Below are 17,063 nucleotides of genomic sequence, written 5' to 3'. Positions count from 1 at the left end.
AGTCAATTCACCGAGACTATTTTTAGATGACCCGGATTTCCTTAGAGACTGGTACCTCATAGCATGGAAGTGCACCAGGGACTGGCTGGTCCTGATAATCAAGACCGCGAAGAAAGCCGCGGATAAAATAATGATCGAGATCCAGCTCCTAGAAGGCCAGATCAAAGCTACCCTTACTGGCAAAATTTTCACTAAACAACAAGATGAGAATAACAAAACCAACAAGGACTTCAAAGACAATATTCTCTTCTCCAAATTGGAGAAGTGCAAGAAGGACTTAGAGAAGTTCTCCAAGGAGAAAGTCTACCCCTACACCAGTGCGAACTATGTTCCCACGCCATTTAATCGCAATGGGAGAACTGGAGGCTCAACTTACGGAACTTCCTCATCCGAAAATTCGACCGACTCTGACTCCTCTAACCAAGGCAATCCAGCGACAAAACCTAGAGGAAGAGGTCAGTGGAAGAACAGAGGAGGACAGGGTTACAATCAGGGCCAATTCAACCCCTGGTGGCCACCTAACCCATGGATGCAAGGTCCACCTCAGATCCCACAACAGATGGGACCTTTTGGTCCTGGACCATATTATCCGGGTCCCAATGTGCCTTTTTTAGGGTTTGGCCGAGGGAGGTCACGTGGACGACGCCGGACGGCACAAGGACAGGGACAAGTACAATGGAACGTCCCCCACAGGCGATGGGACTACGGAGTGGCAAGCAGATCCCGCAGGACCAAGCGGGCCAGAGCACGGGACCAGCCTCGTAGTTAATCTCAGTTCACACGACTTAACACCAATAGAAGAAAAGGTACTGAATCGTGGCCTAGGTTTTGTGAGCACAAACACAGGCGATCCTTTCTTGACACAGATCGAGATGTCGAAATTCTTTCGCAAAGTACGACTACACTTCTTCTTCTCGAAGACAGATCCACCTGAAAGTTTCCCAGAAAACACAGGACTTAAAAAACCATCTACGTTTAGTCCACTCACAGCGATGGTTCCGGCCAAAGTAATTACCTTTGAAGAAGCCGTGCAACACGACATTCAAGAACTGTTTAAACAACCTCACAATCCTTTTGTGAATATCTCTAAACCGGAGCAGGAAGCATTAAAGGACCTGACTAATGACAGTTCCATCATTATCAAACCAGCGGATAAGGGTGGGGCGACAGTACTTCTAGATATGTCGACCTACAGAGAAGAGTGTCTACAGCAGTTGGGAGACACACGTTCCTACAAGCTTCTGACGGCCGACCCCACGTCTCGCTTAAAAACCACTATTGGGCATCTCGTGGAGGAGGCACTGGCTGAAGGCTGGATTACCAACAAAGAAGCAGCCTATCTGACTACCCAGAACCCCGTGACCCCTTACTTCTATGTCCTGCCCAAGATTCACAAGTCCAGAAGACCACCACCTGGCAGACCCATCATTTCGGGCATCGGATCCCTCTTGGAGCCTCTATCTTCATTTGTAGATTTCTTCCTGAGGCCGTTGGTGAAACAAATGCCCACCTATCTGCAGGACACTAAAGACCTCCTCAGACTACTACCAGAACTTGATTTCAACATCTTGACTGACCATCTGGTATCCTTCGATGTGGAGTCACTGTACACTTCCATCCCCCAAAACGAGACACTCGAGGCGATTGAGTCTCTGTTGGGTAATCTCACGTGGGACTCAATAACACCCATTCCACTGGTGATGAACCTGGCAACGCTGGCCATGAAAGAGAACTTCTTCGAGTTCGAAGGCCAGTTCTATCTGCAGACGTCTGGGACGAGCATGGGCAGCGTTTTTGCCCCGTCCCTGGCGAATCTGTACATGCACAAGTTTGAACAAGACCTGGTTCTCACCAATACGAACCCATTTTTGGAATCGATATGCACTTGGAAGAGGTATATCGACGATATCCTTGTGATCTGGCGTGGCGATGAACAATCCCTCCATGACTTCCACAAGTGGCTCAACGAGCAGAACCCGTTCCTACGATTCACCTTGGAGAACAGCCGACAATCCTTGGCTTTTTTGGACCTGCTAATTACGATCACACCACAGGGCCTGAAGACCGAGCTGTACAGAAAACCAATGGCTCGCAACTCTCTATTGCAATATACCAGCTGTCACCCTAAATCTTTACGGGACAATCTCCCATATGGGCAGTTTCTGCGAGTGCAGCGGAACTGCACCAACAAGGAGGACACGGCCAAATATTCAGATGATCTGACATCTAAACTGGTTGAACGGAACTATCCCAAGAAATTGATCCGGCGCTCAAGAAAAAGAGCGGCTAACAACAACAGGGAATCCTTGTTGGAACCACCGGTCCCCAAGACTAAGAACGACAGGCTTACTTGTGTAAACACTTTTAGCACAAGATCTAACGCCATACAACGGATTGTCCGCAAACACTGGAGGATCCTAAATACAGGAGAAGATTCCCTTCCACAACCACTTTTTGCATTCAAAAGAGCGACGAGTCTGAGAGACAGACTTGTACATACCAGACCTCCACCCAAGCCAATCCATCAAGTGGGCACTGTGTGGAATATGCCACCAGTGACGGGACACCACCCCTGTGGCAGCTGTGCGGCATGTCCACAAACGAGAAGAACTACCTCAGTAGATATAGGAACCACTCGACCTTGGGAACAAAGAAGGTTTACTAACTGCAACAGCAGTAATTTGATTTATCTAATTACCTGCCCGTGTGCCTTGAGATATGTTGGCATGACCACCCGCAAGGTGAAGACTAGGATCTCAGAACATAAGAGCACAATAAGATGCCAAAAGCAGTCAACAAGACTGACTAATCACTTCATTCAAGTAGGGCACAGACCCACGGACTTTGAGTGGACTGTGTTAGAACAACCCAACATTCCCAACCACATCACGGACATATCCAGACACTTGTTCAGAATCGAACAAAAATGGGTTTATAAGCTTAACTGCGACAAGAACGGGCTCAACGAAGACATCCCGTGGATGACACTATAGACAATGCATGAACTCTGAGAATTCTGCCTGGCTGGCCATCGTCTGCTATCCTGAGTTAGGCTTGGCCAATGAGACAGGGAACAGAACCTACCTAGAGGGTGTCCAGATAGAGTCACCGGTAGGCCCACTGCTCAATAATAATCCCCTGTTCCACGCAAAGATGGGTTTTAGCTCTATACACACTGGGACGCTCCTTACAAGAGAGCTCCGGATCATCTGACCACCCTAAGACTGACTGTATTAGATTCTACACCAGAAAACACTAGGCAGTCTACAGTAGATCTGCTCACCACACCAATAATTGTCATGTGTGGTGGACACTTACATACAAGGGACTCAATGAGACCGCATTAAGATAGAACACGGTCTCGAACTTCATTGAATCTCTTTACATTCAGGGACCCTACATGCGATGATGGTTGCTATGACATTACCGTGTCATCAGTGCTGATATCTGACTAATAATATAGAGATTATGAATTTAGTCGTAATTAAATATAACTACAGATATGCCCCTCGGTATGGTGGTCCTTTGACGTGTCACTAGGTCTATTTACTGGCTGAAACGAGAGCGATTGCATAGCCTTTGCAATGAACTACATTTCCCCTCTTTTGTAGTTTTTTGATCACACTCGCGCGCATGCCCGCGCGCTGTCACCCCTGTGGACTACACTTCCCATGAGCAGCGGTAGTTCTGGCCTCGGCGCGCATGATCTGATGCGCAGGCACAGAATCAATAAGGAAGTGCACGTCGTCCTACACGGCACCTCCCCAAACAGCCCAGCCGGCTGTCAGAAGTACCGACGGATAGGTAAGGCAGCAGGAGGGGCTTCATTTAACTCTTTGGTAGACCAGCAGCGCTCGTAATGCGCCGCTTGCCAGAATGGGTGGGAGCGCTCATGACTATGTCTTAGTCTTATGGGGTGAGCGACACTACCGGTAGAAATGCATTTTTCTTCGATGGTACTAATATTGTGAGACCATGATTGCATTTCGCCTATTGGAGGATCAACTCTCTCCTATCTATCTTTGGCGAATAACGCAATAGACATAACAATTACCTACACCGCAGTTCTGTTAACACTCTGACTGCTGATATCACGGCACATTGATGGTGAATACACCGCATCCGGCAGATTTACGGGCATAACGATAGTCTAACGGGCCCCCCATGCGTGGATTGTCTTTCTGGGCACCCACCTTGGTTGGGCTTCTGTTATTGCCAGACACTGCGCTTTATTGACACTGACCCTGTGTACATTTTTCTGCACTACAGAGCGGGGCTTCATTTTCCTGAGCTGTTTGCCAGGTGAGGTGAGGCGTTTTCCCTTACAAATTAAGGTGAGACATTGATAATTATTTTAACAATGTGTGATACTCTAAGATAACTTTGACCTAGATATAACATCACAAATATTGACTAATTAAGCATTGGGATAGCCTTAACTAATGTGAGTGCTATGTTATTGTGTTTTTCATTACATGTGGATTCGCTGGCTATATCAAAAATGGACACTCACAGGAGAAAATGGAAGTGTACAGGTGACACTTTGTATGTTTGTATATTGTCCTATTTTCACTTATTATTTACCTAGCAGTAGCAACTAAGTTAATGGGTCCTGAGGAAGCGGATGGTTACACTTGACCAAGAACCGCAGAAACATGTCGACCAGATAGCCCAGTCAGAAGGTATTTGTTTGAACCACCTGACTTACTTGCACATTATTTTTAACCTTGGAGGTGCTTAACGCCAGAATAAAAATAAATTGTATGCACCATCCAATCTTATACTTTTCAATTTTCACACTTTAAAAAATTTTTTGCACTGCTCACAGTTACGACAACTCAATCCACCAGACATCCATCCATCACTCTTCTTCTCCAATATTGATCTATGGTGATAGAGTGGTGGTTATACTACTGTGGAGTAGACCACATGATGTACTGGGCGCCCACTATCGCGTAACTGATGGACATTTTTTCCACAGTGGTTTACTGTCCTTTCCGTCTTCCATCTCTAGAGGAATAACAGATACATAGCCAGCTACACATAGCATGTTTTGAATTCTTTGTTAGACCCACAGTTATCTTTTGTTTTTCTGTGATGCGGTATGCCCATAACATTTTGGGAAATTCTTTCTCCCAATCTAAGCCAGCACTGATTGCTGCCTGAATGGTCCCCATGATCACTCTGTTGAAACGCTCGGCCAATCCATTTCCGGCTGGGTGATAGATGGGCGTGTGCTTTACCTCTATGCCATTGCGGGCCATGAACGCCTCCCATTTGGCTGACACAAACTGCGGTCCATTGTCACAAGTTATTACTTTGGGAATTCCATCCTTTACAAATATGGCATTAAGAAACGATAACACTGCGTCCGTGTCCACAGATTCTTTTACTTCCACTTCCGGCCACTTTGAGTACCTGTCCACCATCACAATGGCGTATTTCTGCACTCCTTCAAAGTCTAGAATTGGACCTATGATGTCAATGGATACCACCCCCTTTTGTACCGCTTTTGGCCGCCATAAGTGTGGCAGGGTATGCTCAGACGTGAGTCCCTTGCTCACTTTGCCACTGGATTCAAGCAAGCCGGGCTGAAGACGGCTGGAATGCCAGAAACTGGTCCTCGGAAGCTTGTTTCTGGTCCAGGGAAGGCATGGCTTGGCAGTTCGGGCTCGACTGTTCCCATGAGGCACAGGGTCAGACTGATTTGCATATAGCCATGTCTGAACTGGGGTGGCAGAGTGGGCTAAAGAACGGTGATGGATAAAACCCAGATCTTTTGACTGGGTTTGAGTGTTTGATTGGTTCAGATGCTCCGTCCATCACCACCCCCTTTTGTACCGCTTTTGGCCGCCATAAGTGTGGCAGGGTATGCTCAGATGTGAGTCCCTTGCTCACTTTGCTACTGGATTCAAGCAAGCCGGGCTGAAGACGGCTGGAATGCCAGAAACCGGTCCTCGGAAGCTTGTTTCTGGTCCAGGGAAGGCATGGCTTGGCAGTTCCGGCTGGACTGTTCCCATGAGGCACAGGGTCAGACTGAATTGCATATAGCCATGTCCGAACTGGGGTGGCAGAGTGGGCTAAAGAACGGTGATGGATTAAACCCAGATCTTTTGACTGGGTGTGAGTGTTTGATTGGTTCAGATGCTCCGTCCGTCACCACCCCCTTTTGTACCGCTAATGGATACCATTTCCCATGGACTGCTGGGCACAGGAAACTTTCCCAAAGGTGGTCTTATCAAGGTTTGCGATTTGTCCGCTCGAGAACACGATTCGCACATTCTTACATGTTTCTCCACTTGGGCATCAATAGCTGGCCACCAGTATGCCTGTTTCGCCAATGCCTTGGTCTTCGTGATGCCTTGATGCCCTTCGTGTAGTATTGTTAATAAGTGTTCCACCAGTCTCTGGGGAGGTATCACTCTGTCCCCTCTCAGTAGGAAGATGGGATTATCTCCAATTGATAGTTCTTCTCTTACTTCCCAATACTTCTTCGTCTGGCTGTCCAGATGTCTTTTATCCGGCCATCCGTGTGTCACATATCCTTTGATTGTTTCGAGGGTTTGATCCTGGCTGTACGCTTCAGTCCATTCTTGATCACTGATTACTTGTTCCATATCTTGCATGGTTGCTACCATATTCCCTTCCCATCCGGGGGGTTCCTATTCGTCCGCTCCTTCTTTGGCAGCAGCTCGGCTTAAGAAGTCCGCCACCCTGTTCCTGGGACCTGGTATGTACTCTACCTCATATACATAAGGAGGTGAGTACTTTTATCAAGGGTTTATGATCTGTGCGTACCAAAAACTTGTCTCCCCATAGGAACTGCCTGAAACGTTCCATTGCCCAGACCACGGCTAACATCTCTTTTTCGATTACACTGAACTTTTCTTCATTTGGCGCCAATGACCTGGATGCGAAGGACACTGTAGAGACTTCTCCATTGCTAGCCTTCTGCATAAGCACTGCTCCCAGACCTCTGTCACTGGCATCGGTGGTAAGTATTGAAGCAGCTGTTTGGTCAAAGCCCTTGAGTGGTACAGCTTCGCTCATTTCCCTCTTTAATGTCTCAAACTCCTCTTTCTCCTCCTTGTCCCATTTAAACCCGTTCCTCTCCTTCAACAGTTGTCGAAGATGGTGGGTTTTTGTTGCAAAGTGTGCGATGAATTTGCTATAAAACTCTGCCATCCCCAGGAATGACCTCACATCTTCCTTCCTAGTCGGGGCAGGCGCATCTCTTATCGCTGCCATGTTAGCTCTTTTGGGCTCAATACCTTTCTCACTGATTTCGTGTCCAAGGTATGTCACTGATGGGGATGTATGACGGTACGACGCGTACCGTCACAACGCATCCCTTTACACCGCGTCCCTTACAACGCAAGTCGTTACCACGACTTGCGTTGGGGGCGCGGATTTCGAATAGTATAATTTACTATTCTAACACCAGTCCCCGTGGACACTAGGGAAGGTGTTGGGATAGTAAATTTACTATTTTTAATCCTTTAGCGCCCTCCAGCGCAAGTCGTGGTAACGACTTGCGTTGTAAGGGACGCGTTGTAAAGGCCACGCGGAGTAAAATCCGCGTGGTAAAGGATGTTTCCCACTGATGGTGCTCCGAACTTGCATTTTCCCCACTCTGCAGTGAGTCCATTTCTCTTAAGTATGTCTAGTACTGCATGTAGTTTGTCGTTGTGGTCAGGCTTGGACCTTCTCATTATGAGTATGTCGTCCTGGAAGTATTGGACACCTTCCACCTTTTGGAATAGTCTGTGCATCAATTTTTGGAAGACTGCCGCCGCAGACGCCAGTCCAAACGGCATCCTTACGAATTTGTAGCACCCGAACGGTGTGATGAAGGAAGTGAGGTGGCTACATGAGGGGTGCAAGGCTACCTGATGGTAAGCTGAGGATAGATCCACGGTGGAAAACCACTTAATTCCTTTCGTCTTCGTGAGCATTTCATTGATGCGTGGCAACGGGAACTTGTCAATGAGTATGTTTTTATTTAGTTCTCTGAGGTCCACACACAGCCTCACCTTTCCATTGGGTTTTTGCGCCACCACTAAGGGCGATAGCCATTCAGCACTTTCGATGGCCTTTATTATGCCGCTTTTCTCCAATCTGTTTAATTCCTCTTGTACCGCTTCTCGGCATCGGAACGGGATGTTTCTAGCCTTGTGGCTCACCAGTTTTGCTCCTTCTTTCAAGTGTATCATGTGCATGAATTTCGTCAATTTTCCTATCTTCCCACAAAACACTTCCGGGAACTCTCTCTTCCATGCTTCTCCTTCATGGTCCTGTTCAGTGTCCGTCAGCAGAACTTTTTCCACACCACCCGGGTTGAGTTTGATACCAAGGACCCCTTGATCTTTCCATCCGAGTACCGACGGTCCCTTCACTGACACGTACAGCTTGCATATGGCCTCGCGTCCTCTGAATTTAAACAGTAACGGGCAATACCCAACCATAGGTATCCTTTGTCCTGTGTAGGTGACAGGTCTCACGTCCATGGGAAGTAGGTCCTTCTTTATTATTCCTTGGAATTCGTCTTCCCACACCTTCTTTTGCACTATTGTGATGGGCCGCCACTATGTCAACCCTCACACCACCAATGTTCATTTTCAACACTGGTTTGTTGGAGCCCTTGCAGTCTACATATAGCACTTGGTCCCCTATGTAGAGAACTTCTTCCTCATATTCGTTTCCTCCTTGCGCCTCTTCTTCTTCAGCGCTCCCATGGTCGATGTATTTGACTGCTGCTCTTTTGGGTTTCCGTCTGCATACTTTCTCGTAATGTCCAAATATTCCGCAGTACGCACACTTCGCCCTGAATGCTGGACATGCTTTGTCGTTTCCTAAATGTGCTGTGCTTCCACACCTGTAGCAGTTCATCTTCCTCTCCCAATTGGTTTTCTGCGTTGCTCCGGCCCCTTGCTGGTTCCCGTTCGTGAATTGGTTCCTAGGTGGTCCCATTTGCTTAGTTTTGTCCCCTTTATTATGCACCATCACTCGGCATACCGTTTGTTTGCTGCCCGTGTCCTTCCTGGCCGCTTCTGCGCATCTTTTGGATAATTCCGCTTTCTTCACTAGGGCCCATACCTCCTTCAGGGGTGCATCACCATTTACCCACAGTTTTTCTTGCACCGCTGTGTTGGACGTGTGCATGATTATTTGATCTCTTACCAGTTCATCGTGTAGTGCTCCGAATTTGCACGTCAAAGCCAATATCTGTAAGGCAGCTACATATTCGTCAATGGTCTCGCCGCTCTCTTGCTTTCTTTGGAAGAAATTGCAACGATCAATGGCCACACATACAACTGGCCTGTAGTGAGCGTCTATATCTTCAATTGCGTGTTGGAACACGTCTGTATCCGCTGCTTGTCTCGTTGCCTTTACAATGTTGTTGTATACTCTTATACCCACTGGCCCGAGGTTATGCAGCAATAACTTCAACCTCCGCGGGCTGGAGTATTCCGTTTCACTCTCCTCCTCCAATGCCGCTAAATAATTCAGAAAGTACCTCTTCCAGTCTTCCCACGGCATCGTGGGTTCGCCTCTTTTAGGTAGGAACGGTACCATGCTGGTGAGCGAAGTGGAGGTCGTCGCCATCTTTACGTTGCCCCTTGGGTTGACTTGGGCTTGTCCGTTGTCGTTAGGTGGGCTGCCAGGAGCTCGCTGTTCCTCTCTTCTTCTCCTCTGTGTGGGGCTGCCCTCGTCACTTCCTGATGCCCCTCGGGATTCCAGGTTTGCTCCCCGCTTTCCCTATGTGGGCTGAGGCATGTGCTACCTCCTTGCTTCGTGTGGCTTTTGTGCGTTTATTGCTCCTGGTATCAGGTTATTTTAAGGCGGCACCCTTTGTAAATAGCGTTTGGTGCTCAGTGCCTCTGTTTTCTGGGCGCCCCTTTAGGCACGTCGAACTCTCACCATTGGCCTGTCGGCTCCTTCCAGTGCTCCCGCTGAAGTTTGTGGCTCGATGGGCCAGTCATGCTCTGGTAGTTTTTGCCTTCCGTTCCCCTCTTGTGTGGTCCAGCGCGGTTACCTCCCTCTGCCACGCTCCGTGATGATGTGATGGTGGCTCGAGTTATGTTTTTTTTTCTTTTCAATGTTTTAATTTAGTTTTTTTTGTTCGTGGGTCCTCATTGTTTCCGGATCCCGCCTCGTCGCCATTTATAAAGATGCCCCCATACCTAAATAATACTCTTCAGCCAATGTAATACTTTGTTTGATGCTTTATTCTCACGGAGCGCCGGGGAAAAGCTCCCGCTCGCTCTGGGCTCGGCCGCTAATACAAAATGGCCGCCCTTCCGGTGCCGGTCACAGCCGAGGCTTAAAACACTAGACTGTCACCACACATACTACACTTTGAGGCTTAATATATGCCCCTTGTGCTTGGATCTTTGTAATATACGAGCCCTGACGAAGTTCCCTCTGGCAAAGTTTCAGGAACGAAATGCATTGGCTGTGTGCCAGTTTTAAGAGATTTACTGAATAAAAGGACTTAATTGTGGAATTACTCTTCACGCTGCTTCCTTGACTCCAGAAAGAGTGCACCTTCCAATTTTTGTTTTCAATTTTGGCTTTTATTTTGAAACCCCTGGATGGCGGGTGTTGGGAAGAGATTGCACCACTATTTGAATTGGTAGTACTTATGGACTGGATGTGTATGGCCTTGGTCTTCCGTTTGTTCTTTCATTAACAACCCCTTCTGCATGTGGGGTGCTGCCCTCCGCTCCTCCCTTCAGGCAGGGCGTCCGAGAGGTTGCCATCCCCTTCTGTTGTGGTGTGCTGTGATGAGGTGTTTCGCTACTGTCAGTTAGCGAACCAGCTTTTGACATAGCTTTCTTCATTGCCGGTTTGTTAAAAGTGCTTTTGATGTAATTTCTGCTACTCTGACTAGCACAGCATTGCCTACTGCAACTAGCTGCCGGTCAGTCCTTCTGAGGTGTTTTCTTCAACGCTGACAGGCACAACATTGCTCCTCACATATAGCATCTGCCTGTCAGTCCCTTCATTTTCTTCATTTCCGGGTTGCTTAGAAGTGCTCATGATGGAATTTCTGCTACGCTGACTAGCACAGCATTACGTCCTACTGGGGAGAGGAGTTGGCCTATCGGGTTTGAGTCTCGGCAATGACGCTGAACATCCTGTGATTCTGGGCAAATCACTTAATCTCTCCATACCTAACAAAAATTAATGTGTCCTCATGAAAGGCAACTGGTGCTATGTAAAGCGCTCTGACACCAGATTGGGTCAAGTTCACACTATATAAAACTCTATAAAAAAAACTAGCTGTTAGTCAGCCCTTTTGTGGTGGTTTCATCAGCTCTGACAGGTTCAGCATTGCTCCTCACGTATAGCAAATGCCTGTCAGTCCCCTCACTGATGGGCACAGCTTGTTCAACCTGCATTTTGCTGATAGGGACAGCCAATTCTCTCCTTATACACCCACTGCCTGTCAGTTCATTGTCGCTGATAGGCACAGCTTGTGTAATTATTTCAAACTCGGTGCATACTTTGGTAAATCGCTGGTGGACACAACCAATTTTTCTTTAAGGCTTATCTATATTCCAATTCGCTGATGGGTACAGCTTCTTCGTGGGTTTACCCAGCATAACCTTAAGTCTACGTTGTGACCTCACTGTTTCTTCCCTCTGTTGCCATGGCTTCCAAAAACATGTCACAACCACCTCCTTTTTTAAACGAGGTCGGTGAACCCCTTTCATTGTTCAAACAGTGGTTTGGTTTATTGGAATCCTATCTTATTGTCATAGGTGGGAAAAATTCTCCCCATTAAGGAAAATACACACAGTACTTCATAACTTGGAGATTGAAGGCCTCAAAACATACAAAAGTATATCAGTGTCTGGTCCGGACGAAGAGAACAGTGATGAAGATGAAAACGTCTACCTAGCTGCGGTGAACAGGCTAGAGAAGCACTTTGGTAAGAAAGTTAACGTTGTGCTAGAAAGGCACAAAATTCTTCTCGAGAGTACAAGGAAAAAACGAAAAAGTAAAACCGTTCATTGCTGCTTTAAAAGGTTTCACGAATACGTGTGAGTTTGAGTCCCTCTAAGAGTCACTTATTAGAGATCAATTGGTCAGATGTACCATACCAATAATCCTAAAATCCAAGAAAGACTACTGGTTGCAAATCCTGTCCTTAGAGAAGCAATTGACATTGCGGTAGGAATTGAACACACAGCCCACTTCATTGTGGCTATAAAGGAGGGTGCAGACAAGCTAACTGATGTAAATGTCATCAACAAACAAGAGATAGGGAAGGACCTCCTCTTCAGCGGTCAAACCCATGCACTACAGGTGCAGCAGTCCAGCCTATTTGGCAAATAATGTAGCGTGCCCAGCAAGAGCAGTGGTGTGTCACAAGTGTGGAAGAAGGGGCCACATGACAAGAGTCTGTAGAGAATAACGCAATAAACCGGTCTTAGCCATTGAACACAAATCACCTGCTGAAACCAAATTTGTGTTCCAACTTCGAGATAGCGCTGAAATCTTGACAAGAAACATGTATCTGTATTTGCCGACTCTTGCTCCTCCAACACCTTAGTTGATGTAAAACGCTTTTCTGAACTTTTTCCTGCATGGCAAGACACGTTGCAATCTCCTGATTTACAACCTGGGGGTTACAATGGAGATACCATACTTTTACTGGGGATGACTACAATGGAAATTGGATTTAAAGGCAGGAGAACAGTTGGCAAAATTTATGTTACACAAAAAGGTTCCATTTTACTGCGGTGGAGGCATCAAAAGGAATTGGGTATCAAATTGGACCTTAACACACCTGCCCAAGTCCTTTTGGTGGACCCATCTGTGGAAGGGATGGAGGTCTGTAATGATTTCTCCAAAGTATTTAGTGAAGATTTGGGTCTGTTGAAAAACTATCAACACTCCATTAAACTCAACTCTAAGGCCAAGTTGGTTGCTCATAAGGTCAGGCCCATTCCCCATCTGATGCAAGAATCCCAATGGTTGACCCCCCCATAGTTCTCGCCACCAAAGCTTCTGGTAAAGACATTAGACTATGTGTGGACCTCAGGGACCTAAATGAAAACGCCTGGGTAGATAGACACCCTTTGCCATGCATCCACGAGGTCCTCACATTGATCAAAGGAGCTAGATGTTTCAGTGTCCTGAATCTATCAGTGGCCTATCGCCAAGTTGAGCTCCATCCGGATTCCCGCCACCTTATCTCTTTTATTGTGGAAGAGGTGTGGCGCCGCGGCCAGGGCGACTGACTCCGGAATTTGGGGATCAAGGTTCGATCCCCGGCACCGGCAGCAGATTAGCCCAGCACCATGTGACTCTGGGCAATAGCTTGCTTAATCTTCCCGACGGCCCCCAGCGCCTAGAGATCCTTACGGGTGAGCGTGCGCTTTACAAATGTGGATTTATTATTACCCCGTTGGGTGCGTTCCAGTTCCTGCGCATACCGTTTGGATTGGCCTCGGCTGCGGCTGCTTTCCAACACATTATGCAGCATGTGCTGAGAGATCTTCCTGGAACATTATGCTTCCAAGACAACATCCATATCTATGGAAAGGATGTGGGGGAGCATAATGTCAGGCTGAGAAGTATGTTGTCCAATCTGGAAAAAGCTGGACTCACTTTAAAGAAGGAGAAGTGTCGGATAGGAGTGGCATCGGTGGAGTACTGGGCCACACTCTCACACAATGGCATCAGACCCAAGTTAGATCTAGTGGCAGCTATTCAAAACACTGAAGCGCCGTCGTGTCTTTTCTGGGCCTATTGGAGTATTACTCCAAATTTGTTCGGAACTATGCCAACATTGAAGAACCATTACGGAGCTTGCTCAAGTCCAAGGTTCCATATGTGTGGAGCAGTGAATGTAATGACGCCTTCAGGGCAGTGAAAGAAGGTATATTGGCTGCACCATCTCTGGGCAAATTTGACCCCACCAAGCCCACAATTCTATGCCAGCAACAAAGATTTGGGAGCAAGCCTCAGTCAATGCCTGGTGGGCAAGGAACAAGTGTTGGTATTGCACTCAAAGGTGCAGAGAAAAAATACTCAGTGGTAGAAAAGGAGGCGTTTTTCTTGTGGGGAATACTGTTTACAGCAAAAACAGATCACAAACCCCTTACGTTTGTTTTCACCACGAAAAGGTCGGACAGAACCACACCCAGGATTGCTAGATGGGTTTTGGGTTTGGAAGGTTATAACTTCAAAGTCAAAAATGTGCCTGGTGCGCAAAATATTGTGGCAGATTACCTATCCCGCTCACCAATTGAAGAAGAGGAGGATTCCGACTATGGAGAGTGTGGGGAAATTGTTTTACAGCTAATGAATTTCAACAGAGAGGAATGGGAAGCCTGTGTGGGAGCAGATGAAGAAATGAAGTCCCTTAAAGTGTATATAAGAGAGGGCTGGCCATCAACCAAAAGCGAGCTTCCTGTGGCACTATGCAAATATTGGGAGGTGAGACTAGAGCTCAACATAGAAGAAGGGGTGGTTTGTAGAAGTGGGAAGATCATCCCCCTGAAAAGTTAAGGGGAAAAATTGTAGAATTAGCACACGTAGGCCACTTAGGATGCGGTCTCACCAAAAACAAGGCACGCCTGGATTATAGGTGGCCAGGCATGGACTTCATGACAGAGAGCATTGTTTTTTTTTGTTTTTGTTTTTTTAGGTGGCAGCACACTATTATTTAAAAAAAAGAAATGTATTAACATTTTTATTGTTTTGCAGCAAGGAAAACACATACAACAAGCATGTCAATATCAAGCAACATCCCCGCGTCCCCCACCCCTTATTCCCCCCACGTCCCTCATGTTCCAGGACCCCATTGCCAGAGTCCGGGCGTTCCACCATTGCAGTCCTCCAAGTCTTTTTCAGCATGATCTTCCAGCCCCAAACGCCCCTCCCCTTCACGACAATCAAAGGTGCAAATGTTCGTGCCTCCCTAGAGTCCTTCATCCAGTCCATGATGACAGAGAGCGTTGTTAAGGGATGTTTTGAGTGTGGGAAGAGTGACAACGTTCACCAGACACGAAATCCTCTGCTTTTCCCTGTAAAGTCCCTATTAGACCTTGGTCCAAATTGTCGATGGACATTATTGGTCCACTTAACTTCAAAATGCTCAGAGAGTGCTTCATTGTGGTGTTGGTAGATTACCACACTTAATGGGTGGTGTTCAAGTGTGTGCATCAAATAGACACAGAAGCCATCAGAACATTTTTGAAAGGGGCATTTTTTGAAGATGGTATCCTTGATGTGCTGGTCACGGACAATGGAGTGCAATTCACGTCTGAGTGTCAAGGATCCTCCTCGGTAGAGGAGGCTGTTCATCCACAGGAGCAAAGATGAAATGTCCCACACACTTCCAGACACCAACGACCCAAGCGAGAAGAGAAAACTCGCTCAAAGTCAGCTGCTACCAAAAAGTGTGGGGGGAATTTTCCCAGGGAGTATACCACTCTCCCCCAGCAAGGAAGATGTAGCTGCAGTCTCGATGGCAGGAGATGGCTGTAAATAAAAGTACAACAATACTAACCTCACCAACACTTTACAGGACTGGTACATAAGTGTTCAACATAGTATTCCACTTACCTCACCAGGTGAGCGTCAGGGCTTTAAAGCTAGCAGTCAAGGCGAGTACCAAGAGGTACCAAGGGAACTGGAGTGACTACCAGCAAGGGTATCTTCGAGGCAGTAGATACACAAGGGGTACAATTCCAGTCCGGCTCATAAACTGAAGACAGAGCAAGACTGGGGACACAAGCGCAGCAGATGACAAGCTTGTGCCACTTATAGAGCTAAAGACAAAGTGACACAGAAATTCCCACTTCCAGCTCCTAAACTTAAGACAGAGCGGAATGAGGAACGAATAACACACAACCAAGACAATCCCCACTTCCTGCTCTTAAACTTAAGACAGAGCGGAGTGAGGAACGGATAATACACCATACAAACAATTCCTACAAAATACACACCGCGTCCAACTCGGGGGTAAAGGACGGAGCGGAGCGGGGGTATCAAGAATACTAAGCGGAGCACGTAACACAAACAAACAAACAAACCCCGTTGATCAATCTGCACAGACAACAGAAACGATCTACGAGCAATAACAAGTCTGAGGAAACAAGGAGCGAAGGAAAACTGGGGAAACAATGCGGGAGGGAGAGAAGGCACCGGGGAAGGGCGTGCCGGGAAAGGAGCAGGTAGCGGGAAAGAGCGGGCGGAATTGTCCACGGGCAGGAACCGGGCAGGGGAAGGAAATACCGTAACTCAAGGACGATACCACCGGAACAAGAAAGGAGCACAAACGGGGTCAATAAGGCATTACAGGATCTCGGAAAGATACAGGAACCTCACGGAGCAGGACGCTGAGTAGAGGGGGCGTGGTCACTAACAAAACAGTAAGCCAAGCACGGATTCGCGGGTGAAACTTCCTTTTCTGTCAGTTAGGGAGCGTCACCAAATACCATTGTAAAAGGGTTGTCAGAGACTTAGGGAATTTCACAAAAGAAGCTCAGGGGCACAGAACAATTGTAAAAAGGAGCATTCTACGCAGCCCTGAGGAATCTACGTTGAACACTCATGAATGGGGTCAAATCCGACCACCCCTAACACTTCTCACCCTCAAAACCCCCCTCCCGGGGCCGGGTTTCAATGGATGCAACCGGTGGAACCTCCTTATCAATCTAGGAGCATGAACACCCTCAGCAGGTTCCCATGTTCTGTCTTCAGGGGGATACCCCAACCAATCTACTAGATACTGGAGTTTTCCTCTCTGTCTTCTAGAGTCTAGGATCTGTTGTACTTCATATTCTTCCTCGCCTTCAATCACTACAGGAGGAGGAGGTTGTTCGGGTTTTAGCGGGGGAATATATTTCTTGAGTAGGGAACAATGAAACACTGGGTGGATCTTGATGTGTGAGGGTAACTGCAATTTGATAGTCACTGGAGTTATGACCTTGTTAATAGGATAGGGACCTATAAAGCGAGGTTGTAATTTCTTGGAACCAGGAAGTCTGAGATTTTTAGTGGATAACCATACTTGTTCACCCACGTTAAACTGCGGCTCT

This window comes from Lissotriton helveticus, chromosome 11 (genome assembly GCF_964261635.1).
Source record: "Lissotriton helveticus chromosome 11, aLisHel1.1, whole genome shotgun sequence".
Classification (NCBI taxonomy): domain Eukaryota; kingdom Metazoa; phylum Chordata; class Amphibia; order Caudata; family Salamandridae; genus Lissotriton; species Lissotriton helveticus.
This window is presented reverse-complemented; position numbering follows the sequence as displayed.